General features: G+C 45.4%; 1 long non-coding RNA gene across 2 annotated transcripts in view; it reads left to right on the forward strand.

Moving 5' to 3' along the window:
• The window catches only part of LOC133348661 (uncharacterized), a 30,575-nt gene extending 17,894 nt beyond the window's left edge, over positions 1-12,681 (forward strand). The window contains exon 4 of one of the 2 annotated variants that reach the window (XR_009755819.1): positions 11,288-12,681. This is a non-coding gene — a long non-coding RNA (uncharacterized LOC133348661). The remainder of the gene's footprint in view (positions 1-11,287) is intronic. The other variant, XR_009755820.1, reaches the window with a different exon arrangement.
• The last annotated feature ends 1,857 nt before the right edge of the window (positions 12,682-14,538 follow it).

Raw genomic sequence — 14,538 nt, forward strand, 5'->3', positions numbered from 1 at the left:
GAATGGGTATGTGGCTGAATGGGTATGTGGCTGAATGGGTATGTGGCTGAATGGGTATGTGGCTGAATGGGTATGTGGCTGAATGGGTATGTGGCTGAATGGGTATGTGGCTGAATGGGTATGTGGCTGAATGGGTATGTGGCTGAATGGGTATGTGGCTGAATGGGTATGTGGCTGAATGGGTATGTGGCTGAATGGGTATGTGGCTGAATGGGTATGTGGCTGAATGGGTAGGTGAGTGGGTGGCTGCGAGTCAGAGAGTGGAGCCCCATGGTGGCGAGATGTTAACTACCTTACCTTTTGTACAGGAGGTTATGGATTCGGTCTCGATCTTGATGCCTGTATATTTGGAGATGCATGTTCTCCTCGTGGTTCATGGATTTTTCTCCGAGACCTCTGGGTTTTTTGTGGCCACGTTGCTTCTGAATAAGATTTATATAGCTCTGTGGGCCTTGCCTTGTAAAAAAAAAATTAGTTTACAGTTGGGTGAGTGGGTGGTTGAGTGCGTGGGTGGGTGAGTGAGTTGGTGGGTGGGTAGGTTAGTAGGTGAGGGGCTGATGTGAGTGAGTTGTTGGGTTAGATATGGAGTAGGTCACAGTGTGAGTGGGTGGGTTGGTGCGTGAGTTGGTCAGTGAGTGGGTGGGTGAGTTGGTGGGTGGGTTGTTGGGTGAGTGAGTTGGTGAGTGCATGTGTAGGTGGGTGCGTGGATGAGTGGTTTAGTGAGTGGGTTAGAAATTGAGTGCGTGGCAGAGTGAGTGGGTTTGTGAGTCGGTTAGTGGGTGGCTTTAGTAGTTGAGTGGGTGAGTCAAAGAATTGAGCGCCACGGTGGCAAGATGTTAACTACCTCGCCTGCTATACAGAATGTTGTGGGTTCGATCCCGACCCTGACGCCTGTATATTTCACTCCACATTTAGAAACATGTAATAACAGGAATTGGGTGCAATAAATGTTTACAGTGACTTTGTTGAACTATCATTTGTGGCGAAGATGCTTCTGAAAACAATCTTTATAGCTCAGTGGGCCTTACCTGGTAAAATACCGCTGGGAGGAAGAATATCTCACATTACCAGAAGAGCTAAGGACTACACATAGAGTGGGTGATTAACTGGGTGGGTCTGTGAGTGTGGGTCAGTGATTGAAGAAGTAGGTGAGTGAGTGTGTTAGAGATTGTGGGTGATAGGGTAAGCCATGGGTGACGTGAGTGGGTGTGTTGTTTGGGAGTGAATAAACGGAGTGGTTGGGTGAGTGGCTGGGTGAGTGGGTGGGTGGGTGTGTAGGTGAGTGGGTTAGAGATTGATTGGGTGAGTTAGTGGGTGGCTGAGTGGGTGGGTGGGTGAATGGGTTTAGAGATTGAGTGGGTGGTGGGTGGTTGGGTGAATGAGTGGGTGGGTGGGTTTGTGAATGGTTGAGGTGAGTGAGTGGGTGGGTCAGCGCGTGAGTGGGTGTGGGAGTGGGTGAGAGGTGAGTTGGTGAGAGGATTAGTGAATTGGTGGGTTCGAGATTGCGTGGCTGGGTGAGTGAGTGGGTTAGAGATTGAGTGGGTGGCAGGGTAAGTGGGTGGGTTGCTTAATGAGTGTGTGAGTGGGTGGATGAATAGGTGAGTGGACAGGTGCATGGTTTAGTGGGTGAATGAATAAGTGAGTGAGTGGGTGAGTGGATTTTTGCGTGAATGTGTGGGTGGTTGAGTTTTTGGGTAGATGGGTGTGTGAATATGGGAGGTGAGTTCGTGTGTTAGTGGGTGGGTGAGTCGGAGAGTGAGGCACCATGGTGCAGAGATGTTAACTACCTCGCCTAGTATACAGGAGGTTGTGTATTTTATCCCAGCCCTTCTGCTTGTATATTTGGAGTTTCTATGTTCTCCCCGTGGTCGCGTGGAATTTTCTCCAGGTTGTCCCTCCACATTTGAACATGCATTTCTATAATTTGGTTACAATAACTTTCTACGTGAAAAGCCACTTAATTGAACTGTCATTTGTGCTGAGGTGGCTTCCGACAAATATCTATAGCTCAGGGCCTTACCCAGTAAAATGAAAACCAATTAAATATTCGTTTATTGTGTGGATGAGTGGGTGCGTGCGTGAGTGGGTGCGTGGGTGGATGAGTGAGTGGATGGGTTCATGCGTCGTAGGTGAGTCGCTGAGTGAGTGAGTGGCTGGGTGCATGAGTGTGGGTTAGTGATTGAGTGGGTGGCTTAGTGAGTGGGTCAGTGTATGAATGGCTCAGTAGTTGAGTAAGTGAGTGGGTGATTGAGTGAGTGGGTGAGTGTGTGGGTTAGTGGGTGGGAGAGTCAGACAGTGGGGTGCCACGGTGGCGAGATGTTAACTACCTCGCCTGGTATGCAGAAGGTTGTGGGTTTGATCCCGACCCTGACAGCTGTATATTTCCCTCCACATTTAAAATCAACAAGCATTTATAGGATTTGGCTGCAATACATGTCATAAGCCACTTCGTTGACCTATAATTTTTAACCAGGTAATTTCTGAAAAGATGTTTAGCTCTGTCGGCCTTACCTGGTAAAATAACCACAATTTAGGTTTAGTTTAGTGTTTTGGTGAGTGGGCGGGTGAGTGGGTGAGTGGGTGAGTGTGAGTTGCTCGGTGGTCGAGTTAGTGGGTGGTTGAATGTTTTGGTGGTTGAATTATTGGGTGGTTGAGTGATGGGTGGGTGGGTGAATAATTACGTGGTTAGTGGGTGAGTTGCTGAGGGAGTGGTTGGGCGAGTGGGTGGGTTAGAAATTGAGTGGGTGGCATGGTGAGTGGATGTGTATGTGACTGGGTGAGTAGGTGAGTGGCTGGGTGAGTATGTGAGTGGATGGATGAGTGAGGGGGTGAGTGGATTTGTGGATGAGTGAGTGTGTGGGTAGCAGGTTATGTGGGTAGTGGGTGGGTTATAAATTGAGTGAGTGGGTTAGTGACTGGGTGAGTTGTAGTTGAGAGAGTCAGTTTGAAAGTGAGTTGGTGGGTTAGAGATTGACTGGCTCGGTGAGTGAGTGCTGGGTGTGTTAGTGAGTTGTTGGGTGGGTGAGTGTTAGTGGGTGGATGATCGACTGGGTGGGTGGTTGAGTGAGGAGATGGGTGGGTGGTTTGCAGTGATGTGTGGTGAGGTCAATGGCTGGGGAGACACTGGCTTGTGTCAGAGCCAGATTCACACACTCAGGGGGACGTGGCCTCACGGAGGGGGGCGTGTTAGACGCATCCTCCTCAGTGAGGCAAATGTGATGGCTGCCTCCCCTGGTGCTTTTTCATTGCAGTTTCATGACGAGACCAGCGAGCCTAAATATCTTAATACACATACGTGAAATAAGTTACCTGGAGTATGGAAGAAGAGGACATGAAATGAAGGGGTATACAAACATTACATTGGTGACATACTGTGATAGTAACAGGCACGCGCTTATTGCCCGCGCTCCATCCAGTTACTGAGGGGTTGCGTAATCAGGGGAGGCTGAGCTCGACGCTGCCTCACCTCTCGTCTCTCCCTGTATTTGCAGCGGAGCTCTGAAAATTTGGCGATTTTGACTATAAAAATGATTGGAATCGTACAGAAATGTTATTTATAACACAGATCAGTGGAAAAATCTTAATTTTTATTTTATTATTCTCTTCTTTTTTACTTTTCATAACAACTATTGTCATTGGAGTATGACAGGTGAGGCTCTGCCTCCCCTGACCGCACGTCCCTGGTGGGTTGGGAGGTTGGTGAGGAAGTGAGAGAGTTAGTGGGTACGAGATTGAGTGGGTGGCTGGCTGAGTGGTTGAGAAGATGGGTGTGCGATTTCATGGGTGAGTGAGTCGGTGAGTGAGTGGGTGAGTGGGTTTTTGTATGGGTGAGTGCTTCAGTGGGTTCATGAGTGAGTGGATGGGTTATTGAGTGAGAGGGTGGGTATTTGAGTAAGTGGTGTGCGTGAATAGGTGAATGGGTGGGTGTTTGAGTGAGTGAGTCGGAGAATGGGGTGCCACGTTGGTGAGATGGTAACTTCCTCACCTAATATACAGGAGGTTGTCGATTCAATCCCGACCCTGTCGCAAGTATATTTGATTGTGCTTGTTCTCCTCGTGGTCGTGTGGATTTTTGTTCCAGGTCCACGGAGTTTTCCCTCTGCATTGAGAATAAACTTGCATTCAGAGGATTTGGCTGCAATGCATGTGTAAGTGATAAGCCACTTAGTTAACCTGTCATTTGTAACAAGGTCGCTTTTGAAAAAGATCTATATAGCCCTGTGGGCCTTACCTGGTAAAATAAAAACAGTTTAGTTTTTGTTTCGTGGGCGAGTGGGTGAGTGAGTGAATGGGTGGGTTGGTGGTTGGGTGGTTGAATGGGGGTTGGGTGGGTAAGTTGGTGGGTGTTCGAGTCAGTGGCTGGGTCATTGTGTGAGTGTATGGGTATTTGAGTAAGTGGTGCGAGTCAGTAGGTGAATGGGTGGGTGTTTGGGTGAGTGGCTGGTAGGTGGGTGAGTAAGTTAGTGTAGGAGGTTGAGTGGGGAAGTTAGTGTGCGAGTGGGTGGGTGAGTGAGTCAGAGAATGGGGCACCATGGTGGTGAGATGTTAACTACCTTGCCTAGTATACAGGAGGTCATGGAATTGATCCCGACCCTGCCGCCTGTATATTTCGAGTTTGCATCTTCTCCTTGTGGTCACGTGGATTTTTCTCCGGGTCCTCGGGGTTTTACCTCTGCATTGAGAATAAACTTGCATTCAGTGGATTTGGCTGCAATAAATGTATATGTGATAAGCCACTTTGTTTACCTGTAATTTGTAACAAGGTCGCTTTTGAAAAATATCCTATATAGCTCTGTGGGCCTTAGCTGGTACATTGAGAAATAGTTCCGTTTTCGTTTATTGGGTGGGTGAGTGGTTGGTGGGTGATTGATTGAGTGCGTGGGTGGTTGGGTGGGTGTGTGAGTGGGGGAGTGAATAGGTGAGTGGGTGGGTGAGTGGAGTCTAGAGTGAGTGGGTTAGTGAGTGAGTGGGTTGGTGGGTGGGTCGTTGAGTTAATGAGTGGGTGTGTAGGTGGGTGCACAGGTATGTTCTTGAGTGACTGTGTGTGTGGCTGTGTGTGTGCATGAGCAAGTGATTTAGCGGTTGAGTGGGTGGCAGGGTGAGTGGATGAGTGAGTGTGTGTGGCTTTCGTAGTTTAGTGGTTGGGTGAGTCAGATAATGAGGCACCACAGTGACGAGATGCAAACTCCCTTGCGAAAGCCGACGTGTTAAACTGGTATATTGGAATTCGTATTTTTGACCCCAACCCTGATGTCTGTATATTTGGAGTTTGCATTTTCTCTCGTGGTCACGTCGATTTTCCTCTGATTCCTTCGCGTTTGTTTAACACGTAGACTTTCGCGACCAATATCATCCATAATAGAGGTTTATTTTTTGGGTTAGATCGCGTAAATATATAAATGTGTCGTTAAAACCCACCACCACCCGACACAGCCAACTAGTAAGGGTTGTCACGTACGCAGAACATGCCAATTTGTAACAAGTACAGCTCACGGTGTGTTGGAGAGTCAAGCCACAACATTTACAATCTGAGTAGAACGTTTCGCCAGTAATTACAACTAGCTTCATCAGGCAACAGCCAGATTTGTGGAGACATTCACCTGTTTCGTTCCTTATGTAGAGGCGTAGATGTGCTGCCTGTTTTTATCATTTGCCTGTTATCATTCGCCTGTTATCAAGTTAAAAGTAGAAATAGTTATTATTGTTGTAATCACGTTATAAGTATAAATAATTGTTATTTCGTTAAAAGTAGAAATAATTATTGTTATCAAGTTCTAAGTGGAAATAATAATTACTGTTCTCATTCGCCTGTCGTTTCATTTGCCTGTTGTTATTTTTCGTCTATTGTTATCAAGTTATAAGTAGAAAGTTATTATTATTGTTATCATTCGCCTGGTGTTGGTAGTGCACGTCTCTAATCCAGCACTGTGGAAGGTAGCGAGGGTTGGTGAATCACCGCACAATGATGTTGGCAAATCACCTTCCCGTGGGCGTCGAGGTGCCATAACCTGACTCTCCGGGAGAAGGCAGTAGAGCAAGTGGACTAATCGCAGTGGAAGGCAGCAAGGGTGAGTGGATCACACAGTGAATGTTGTGAAACCCCCTTTCCGTAGGCATCGAGGTGCCTTCTCCTGGCTGGCTGGCCAGGAGAAGGCAGTACAGAAAGTGGGATAATCGCCATCTTTGCCTGCACGGTTTAAAGTGCTGCCCCTCGTATGCGTGGGTTTTCTCCAGGTGCTCCGGTTTCCCCCACTTGTGTAAGAACTCATCATTCATACGTCGAAAATGTAAAAAAACAATTCAGGACCCGACTGTGACTCAGTGTGGATTTCCTGGACTAAGTCTATTTTATTATTATAAAGAATTAAAGGGGCTGTTTGATGACATGACTAGAGAGCTGGCTTGCACTGCAGGGAACTTAATTTTCAACTTGGATTCCGCAACCCTCAATGGCCATTTTAAGTTAAATTTGTGCATGTAAGACTCGCACAAACAACCATACCCAGAAACCCATAGACTCCAACAGAGACCCATACATTCCTATAGACACTCAGACTTACACAGCGACCCCATACGGCATACAGAGACCGATAGACATGCACAGAGACCCAGAGCCTCACACAGAGATCCATACTCTCAAAGGCCCAAAAACTCACACAGAAATCCATAGATTCGCACAGAGGTCAATAGAATTTGAATTTGAATATTTATTGATACTGGATGAATCTGATAAGCTATAACGATCTGTTTTCACAGACGTCCAATCGGGTGGGTCAGAAAATAACAACAAAAATACAATACAAAAACATCACAGGAAAGGTAAACAAATTGTTTCGAAATATACAAATTAAACTGAACTCTTTTTATCTTACCATAGACTCATACAAACATGTTGGACTCGCACAGAGACCTTAACCACTAAACATCGAACAATTAAAACCCTCTAAACTTCTAAACCCCTAACTATCTAAATCCATAACCATCTAAACCGCTAACCCTCTCAACCCCTTTACCCTTACAACCCTAATCTTTAAACCCCTCGCCCTCTAAAAGCTTAACCTCTAAACCCCCAAAACCCTAACCATCTCAACCCCTATCCCTCTAAATTCCTATACCCCTAACCCTCAACCCCTTTACCCTTCAAACCCTCACTCTCTAAACCCCTTATACTTTTAACCCTAACCGTCTAAGCCATTAAAAACCAAACCCTCTAAACCCTCTGAATCCCTAACCCTCTAAACCTTGAAACCCTAACCTTCTAAAACCCTAAATCCCTAACATTCTAAATACCAACCAATCTAAACCACTACCCTCTAAAGAACTAACCCTCTAGACCCCTAACCCTCTGAACTCATAACCTCCTAAATCCTCAACCTCTAAAACCCTAACCCTCAAAACCCTAACGTTCTAAAACCCTAAATCTGTAACCTAATCCCAACACATTTAAACCTCTACCCTCTAAAGAACGAACCCTCTAGACGCCTAACCCTTAAAACACCTATGCCCCTAAAATGCTAACCCTCTAAACACATAATCCACTACACCCGGAACCCTCTAAACCCATAAAGGTTTTTTTTGTTAGATTATGTAAATATAAACGTGTCGTTAAACCAACCACCACCCGAAACAGCCAATTAGTAAAATGTGTCACATCAACAAAAAGTGCCATTTAGTGTTGGAGACTAACCCAAAAAAAAACTTTATTATGGACAATATTAGTTGTGAAAGTCTAGGTGTCAAACCCTCAACTCTCAAACCACTAAACACCTAACACTGTAAATCACTAACCCTTGAAACCCAGATACCTCTAAACCCCTAAACACATACTCTTATAACCTCAACTACTAACCATCTAAACCATTCAACATCCAACGATCGAAACACAGAAACCTCTAAACACGTAACTCTCTAAACTTTAAAGCGATTTGAAGCGTGTTTTATTTTGGATGGGGGGGGGGGGGCAGAGCTTTGTGACGTCATATTTGAGGGGGGGGGGTCTGACTTTTCGTGACGCCGTGTGACGAGGTGGGGGGGGGGGTCAAAAATCGTCCAAAATCGCGTGACGTCATTTATGGACGGCCCCTCGTTCGCTCGAGTGACCTGGGAAGTGAGCTCACTCCCTGACACCACACTGCGTGTCCCCGTTTTAAATTAAAGTGGTGAATGAAGAAGTCAACAAGTAGACCGCTGTTCTCTTCTAACACTTCAGACTTTTAATAAACATTGTCAACTTTAGAATGTCATTGGTGAGCAGCTATGAGCTAAATTGGATAATGATTCACACTTGGTAATAACGTGTGCCTCTTATTACTGGCCATTGAAATGAATAAACATAACTTAATCAAATACATGTTTTGTAATAAGTTAGAAAAGTAAAAAAGTTTCGTCCCGCGGGACTGCCGGATGAAGACCACCGTATTCCCTATCAGTCATTAAAGGTTGTGTGATCATACTTCACCACGCTGGTCATGTTAGTCGTGGCCAGGAATCCAACTCATGTGGCCAGGTTCAGACAACAGTGTGCTAACCACTACGCCCACTGGTCCACCCATTTCTAACCGTTGAGGTAATAAGTAATATTTAAAAGTACTTTTTTTTAAAACACGCTTTAATGAAATGTACCGTATTCGTAATGGCAGAACTCCACGACTCCAGGAAGTGGCCCCGAAGCTTGCCATCACGTCAGGGACCGTGCTGATTTACAGCCAACATCAGTTGAGCGTGGACAATGAGACCCAAGCCGAAACATAACATATAAAAAATAATGTTTACAAATATATATTTTTTATGTTTTTTATGATAGAATATAGTATTGTCATCAGTATGACATAAGTATACCAAGTTTTGCAGTCGATACCACATTGGGAAGTGGGTTAAAATTCAGTTACAAGATTTGAGGATACGACAACAACAGACAGAGTGAGTTAAATAAAAGCGTGTAATAATACAAAGACATCACGTTTCTAAGCATCTGATGAACAGCGGTGTTCGGGCGGCAAGAAGCAGTTCATGGGAACGCTGCGAGTCGCAAGAGGTCCTTTCCCCGAGCCCTGCGCGATGAACGAATGAAATGGACAGCGCCTTCACTCAAGACGCTTGACGGAGCTCACGACACGATGACGCAATTGAAATGATGGAGTTGACAGGGGCCATGTGAGGATTGCTTCATGTACAGAGGCAGTAGAGAGTCTATGGGCAGCGTTGAGTCTATGGGCAGTGTTGAGTCGATGGTGCAGTGTTGAGTCTATGGGGCAGTGTTGAGTCTATGGTGCAGTGGAGCGTCTATGGTGCAGTGTTGAGTCTATGGTGCAGTGTTGAGGCTACGGGTAGTGTTGAGTCTATGGTGCAGTGTTGAGTCTATGGGCAGTGATCAGTCTATGGGCAGTGTTGAGTCTATAGTCAGTGTTGAGTATATGGGCAGTGTTGAGTCTATAGTCAGTGTTGAGTCTGTGGGCAATGTTGAGTCTATGGGCAGTGTTGAGTCTATGGTGCAATGTTGAGTCTATGGTGCAATGTTGAGTCGGAGATGCATTGGGCTCTATGATATAGAGTCTTGATGAGGGAATTCTTCTGGGATGGATGGTGGTGGGAATCCGGTTTTAGGTAAGCATCCGTATGGGTGGCTTTCCTGTAGACAGAGTGGCTCATTGAACCATCAGGTCTCCTTTTGATTAGGACATCCAAAAAGGGTAGCTTGCCATCTTTTTCGACTTCCATGGTGAATCTGATGGCTGGGTGTATGGAGTTGATGTGGTCGAGAAATTGGTCTAGAGCAGCACGGCCATGTGGCCAGATGACAGAGGTTCCAAGACAGAGGTTCTCTGCAAGCCATCTGGCTATCATGAGAGATTCGTTCATGAGGCGATCCACATATACAAGCACAGAGACAATTTTAACCGAGAAGATGGATTCTGGCTTAGCAATCATTGGAAGGACGTAATAAACCATTTCGATACACATTAGGGTGGGTAAAATAATACATAGTGTTATATTAAAATGTATAAGGTATAGGTTGGTTTACAGCAATACAGTATATAATTTAATGTTGGGTTTATCTATGGCAGTATATAGTACGGTATATGCTCGTGTGATGTAAGAGAATAAAGTTTAGATGGAAGCATATTATATAATTTATACGACGTAGAATTGTAATGTATTACTTGCTGTTAGTAACTCAGCTTATTGTAGAGTATAGTAAGTATACTGATGGTGCTATGCAGTTTATACTTTAGTTTTTTATGTAGTTTATACTTTAGTTTTCTACGTGGTTGTTGAGTAACTGCAGCTACATATCATTAACATTCCTTTCCTTTGTTACTGCTACTCTCTGCACCCCCCTTTGGTGCTGCTGATCCTGCATAATGCATGGGCATAATATGACTTTGAAACCCCCCCGCCCACCTCCTACGCATTTTCCATGAATATGCTAAATTCCTCTTCATATGCACATTCTTTTTGTTAAGGCGCTCTTCCACCTCCAACGCAGCTTATATATAAGCTCCTAGCTTGGTAGTGTCTCATTCTTCACCTGAAGACGGCTGCTTGCGTTGTAGCCGAAACGTCGTGAGAATTATTTTATTTTATTATGTTTTATTTTTATTATTTTATTACTTCCCTTCTACGTGACTTTACCGAAAGAACCAAGAAGATGAATCCCTGCAGTCACGAAAGCTTTAAATCGAAATCTATGGGCAGTGTTGAGTCTATGGGCAGTGTTGAGTCTATGGTGCAATGTTGATTCTACGGGTAGTGATCAGTCTATAGGCAGTGTTGAGTCTGTGGGCAATGTTGAGTCTATGAGCAGTGTTGAGTCTATGGTGCAATGTTGATTCTACGGGCAGTGATAAGTCTATGGGCAGTGTTGAGTCAATAGGCAATGTTGAGTCTGTGGGCAATGTTGAGTCTATGGGCAGTGTTGAGTCTGTGGGCAGTGTTGAGTCTGTGGGCAATGTTGAGTCTATAGGCAGTGTTGAGACTTGGGGTAGCAGGGCTGCTCAATGTAGAGGACTTCTTTTCCAGTGGAGATGTGCAATGAGGGAGAAGAATTGAAAACGGAATTGGGCCAGGGAGGAGGGATAGAGATAGAGAGAAGAAAGGGAATGAAGAGGATGCGAGGAGGTTTATGGAAGATGAGAGAGGCGAGATGAGGTGGGACAAGGCCATGAAGAGATTTAAAGTCGAGCGTGAGGTATTTGAAAATACAGCGGTGGAGTGAACGGGAAGCCAGTGGAGAGGGGAAGTGTGAGAATTAAAGATAATCAACTGAAGCCTTTTGAATTTGTTGCAGGGGAGTGAGGGCAGAGGCAGGGAGACCAAAACGAAGGGAATCGCAGTCATTCTGACGGGTAAAGATCACAGAACGAGCCGGGGCTGTTGCGGCAGAAACTGAAATGAGATGGCGGATTCCCCTGATGTTGAACCCTACCAGCAAGACGACGAGAACCGGAGTGGTTTCACCGTCACCATCGCAACCACCTTCTTCAGATCCCACAAACACTGCACAATGTAGAACAGTTCGCGGTCGTTCTGATATGTGAGGCTTCAGGATAGGTGACAGACCCCATTGGACTCCCGAGAGCGAGGAGACCTTGCTCCGGCAACACACATTGGGTGACCCGCAGATGGTGACGTCTCTTTCTTGCAGAGTCACTGGACTCGGCCTGCCGTGTGTGGACAGCGCCACGGTGGCGAGATGTTAACTACCTCGCCTGGTATACAGGAGGGCTTGGGTTCGATCCTCACCCTGACGTTTGTTGTATAGTTGGAGTGTGAATGTCTCTCTCTCTCCCCGTGGTCTTGTGGATTGTCCTCCGGGATTCACTCCACATTTAGAATCAACTTTCAAGCGTTTAGATTATTTATATTACTTTGCTATTATAAATTTCCACGTGATAAGCCGCTTCGTTGAGCTAAAATTTGTGGCCGGGTCGCTTCTTAAAAAGAATATATATAGTTCAGTGGGCCTTATCTGGAAAATAAAAACACACGTTTAGTTTTATTTGTATATTTATGTTTAAATATATTTTTTTCCTCTTTCCTATCTTTTCCACTCCTTTCGTGTTTTTGTATTGTTTGTTGTAACGTTCTGACCCCGTGTCCCTACTGTACACCTGTGAAAAAGAGCTTTATAGCTCATCGGATTCCTCCGGTATGAATAAAGGTTCTGATTCTGACCCTTGAGGTTTGCAGGACGGCTACTGGTGCCTCATCCCCATATCTTCGACAGTGGCAGGCTGGAGGCGCTGATGATAAGTGGTGAATGTTAAGGCTCTAAAATGCAGTAACACGTTTCATTTGCTTCTGTGGAGCCAGTAGTTGTATCATCAGCTGCGTCTAGGGATACTTTTACATCGTTAATAGGCACGTTAAATCGTGCGATCGTCCGAAGATGAAAACTTGGGCAACAATCTTAAACTCGAGTCAAGAAGAACTGCTTGAAGCAAGATGTAAATCAGGTCGCACAATCCGAGAACATTTAACGGTAACGACACTGTCTGATCCCAAACTATTTATTGCACAAACGTGACGATTGGATCTTAATAATCATACGACTATCAGCCTCGGTTCGTGCATCTACAAAATATTCATCAACATTATCCACTAAAAATGTGATACATTAGACAACAACAAACCGACGAAGAAAACAGAATTCATGAAATCATTATCAACATCAGGCCACCTTCAATCAAATAACAGACAAGTACAACGCGTACGGCAAATACATTGATCAAGCTGTCATAGATTTATACCACAAGGCATTCCATTACATGTCCTGTACACCATCCGTAGTTAGCGAGTGTAAGACAACGAGGAGTGTAAACAATCTGTCACTCTGAAGGACACGAACAGTGAAGGTAACGCCCGTATCACCATCGGGGTAACGAAATCAGAGAGAATATGAACCATAAACATTTAAAACATTTACATTGCGCTGATTACATTGTCTAGTTTATTATTTATCACGAAAATAGGTTTCAAAATTTATTACAGATTTTATGGAGCAGTGCAAAGCCAGAAACAAGTAAATTGACGACAGTTTAAGAGAACATGTGAACGCAAAGGGCACGGAAATTGAGTAAGTTGATGAATTTAACCATTAGGGTCAAACAATCTCATTGTATGACAGACGGGAAAAATATATCCTACAATTATCTCCAGATGTTCGGAAATGTTATTGGTCTATAAAAGTATTTCTGAAAATGAGACGAGCCATTAAAGTGCCTTCAATGAAAAAGAACTTGCAGAGATTGTGCCGCTTTTAATTTACAGATGCCATTCACATATATATATCTAAACCACGAGCGGTCAAAGTTGACCCATAGAGATGGCGAGATGAACCCAAAGCATCCGGAGGCCGCGACGCGACGGCTGCAAGGAAAGCGCGCAACGGAATCAACTCGGGGGAGGCGTTTGCCCCCCAGTGTGGAATCACAGAGCGACAGCCGACGTCGAATGTGAACCTGCAGTCCGCAGTTGACGACGATGCGGAGGTTCACTCGCAGCGAGAGGCACGCGCAGTCGCGTGGCGCGTGCACGTGGACGCGACCGCGTTCTCTTCTTCTGCTGCTGCTTCGTTCGTGTGGCTGCTGATGCAGGTGCACAGCAGACGACTATGAAGTCACATCCAGGTGGGCAAGCCAAGATCACCGCGTGAGAAGCAGTGGTAGTGAGTGTCTCGCTGTGACGTCTCCGTCGTGTTTGTGGACCGGGCATTGCGCCGTTACACGTTGCACGGTCTGTTCTGGATGGCCACAGTCGCAGGCTCCTGGAGAGTTTCTAATTTAACGTTTGTGCATCAGGGTATCCGCATCTACTGCCGTGTTTTGTGCAGTGGTTGCGGTTTAGGGTGGACCGTGAGCAGCTTCGTGGAAGACCAAACCCAGCGATCTTCTGCATTGGGTCTTTCACAACAAGCTGTTTTACTCATTGTTTTTTTTCCGGTAAAGACACGTATGTAGAAATAAAATAAAATTTAAATAAATTAAATTTAAATAAATCACGACGTTTCGAACGCAACACAAGCGCTCATCATCAGGTGAAAATGGGGTGAAACATAGAAAGAGGGAACACACAGGGGGACATCACGTACATAGCACATAGAGAACGGCGAACTACACGTAAGCAAATGCAACAAGAAGATGGGAGACGAGAAACTCAACAGACCTTAGAAACAATCACGTGATGCAAACCAGTCGGCCAACAACACAGTAAGACACTGACCTGGTTGACCACGTATTTCAAAAGACATACACCTCTCGTGTTCATCATCTGGGCTGAACATGCCAACGTAAAAACAGAGGACAGGGACTCGTGAACAGACACGAGGTACATACACAGAGAAGACACACATGGAAAGATATTTCTGGGCAGCCCAGAGGGACAACCAGAGCAACAGCACACCAAGAGACATCCACACACGCAGAGGCACACACAGCGAGCTGTTGGTTTGAATGACGGCGTTCGCTCGAGTGAAGTTTCGACCAGTGGACACAACTCGTCGAGCTTGAGCTTGTACAGGATGCTGGTTTTCCCGGCCGC

Source organism: Lethenteron reissneri, chromosome 27, assembly GCF_015708825.2.
Source record: "Lethenteron reissneri isolate LAM-NWPU_2019-01 chromosome 27, ASM1570882v1, whole genome shotgun sequence".
Lineage (NCBI taxonomy): Eukaryota > Metazoa > Chordata > Hyperoartia > Petromyzontiformes > Petromyzontidae > Lethenteron > Lethenteron reissneri.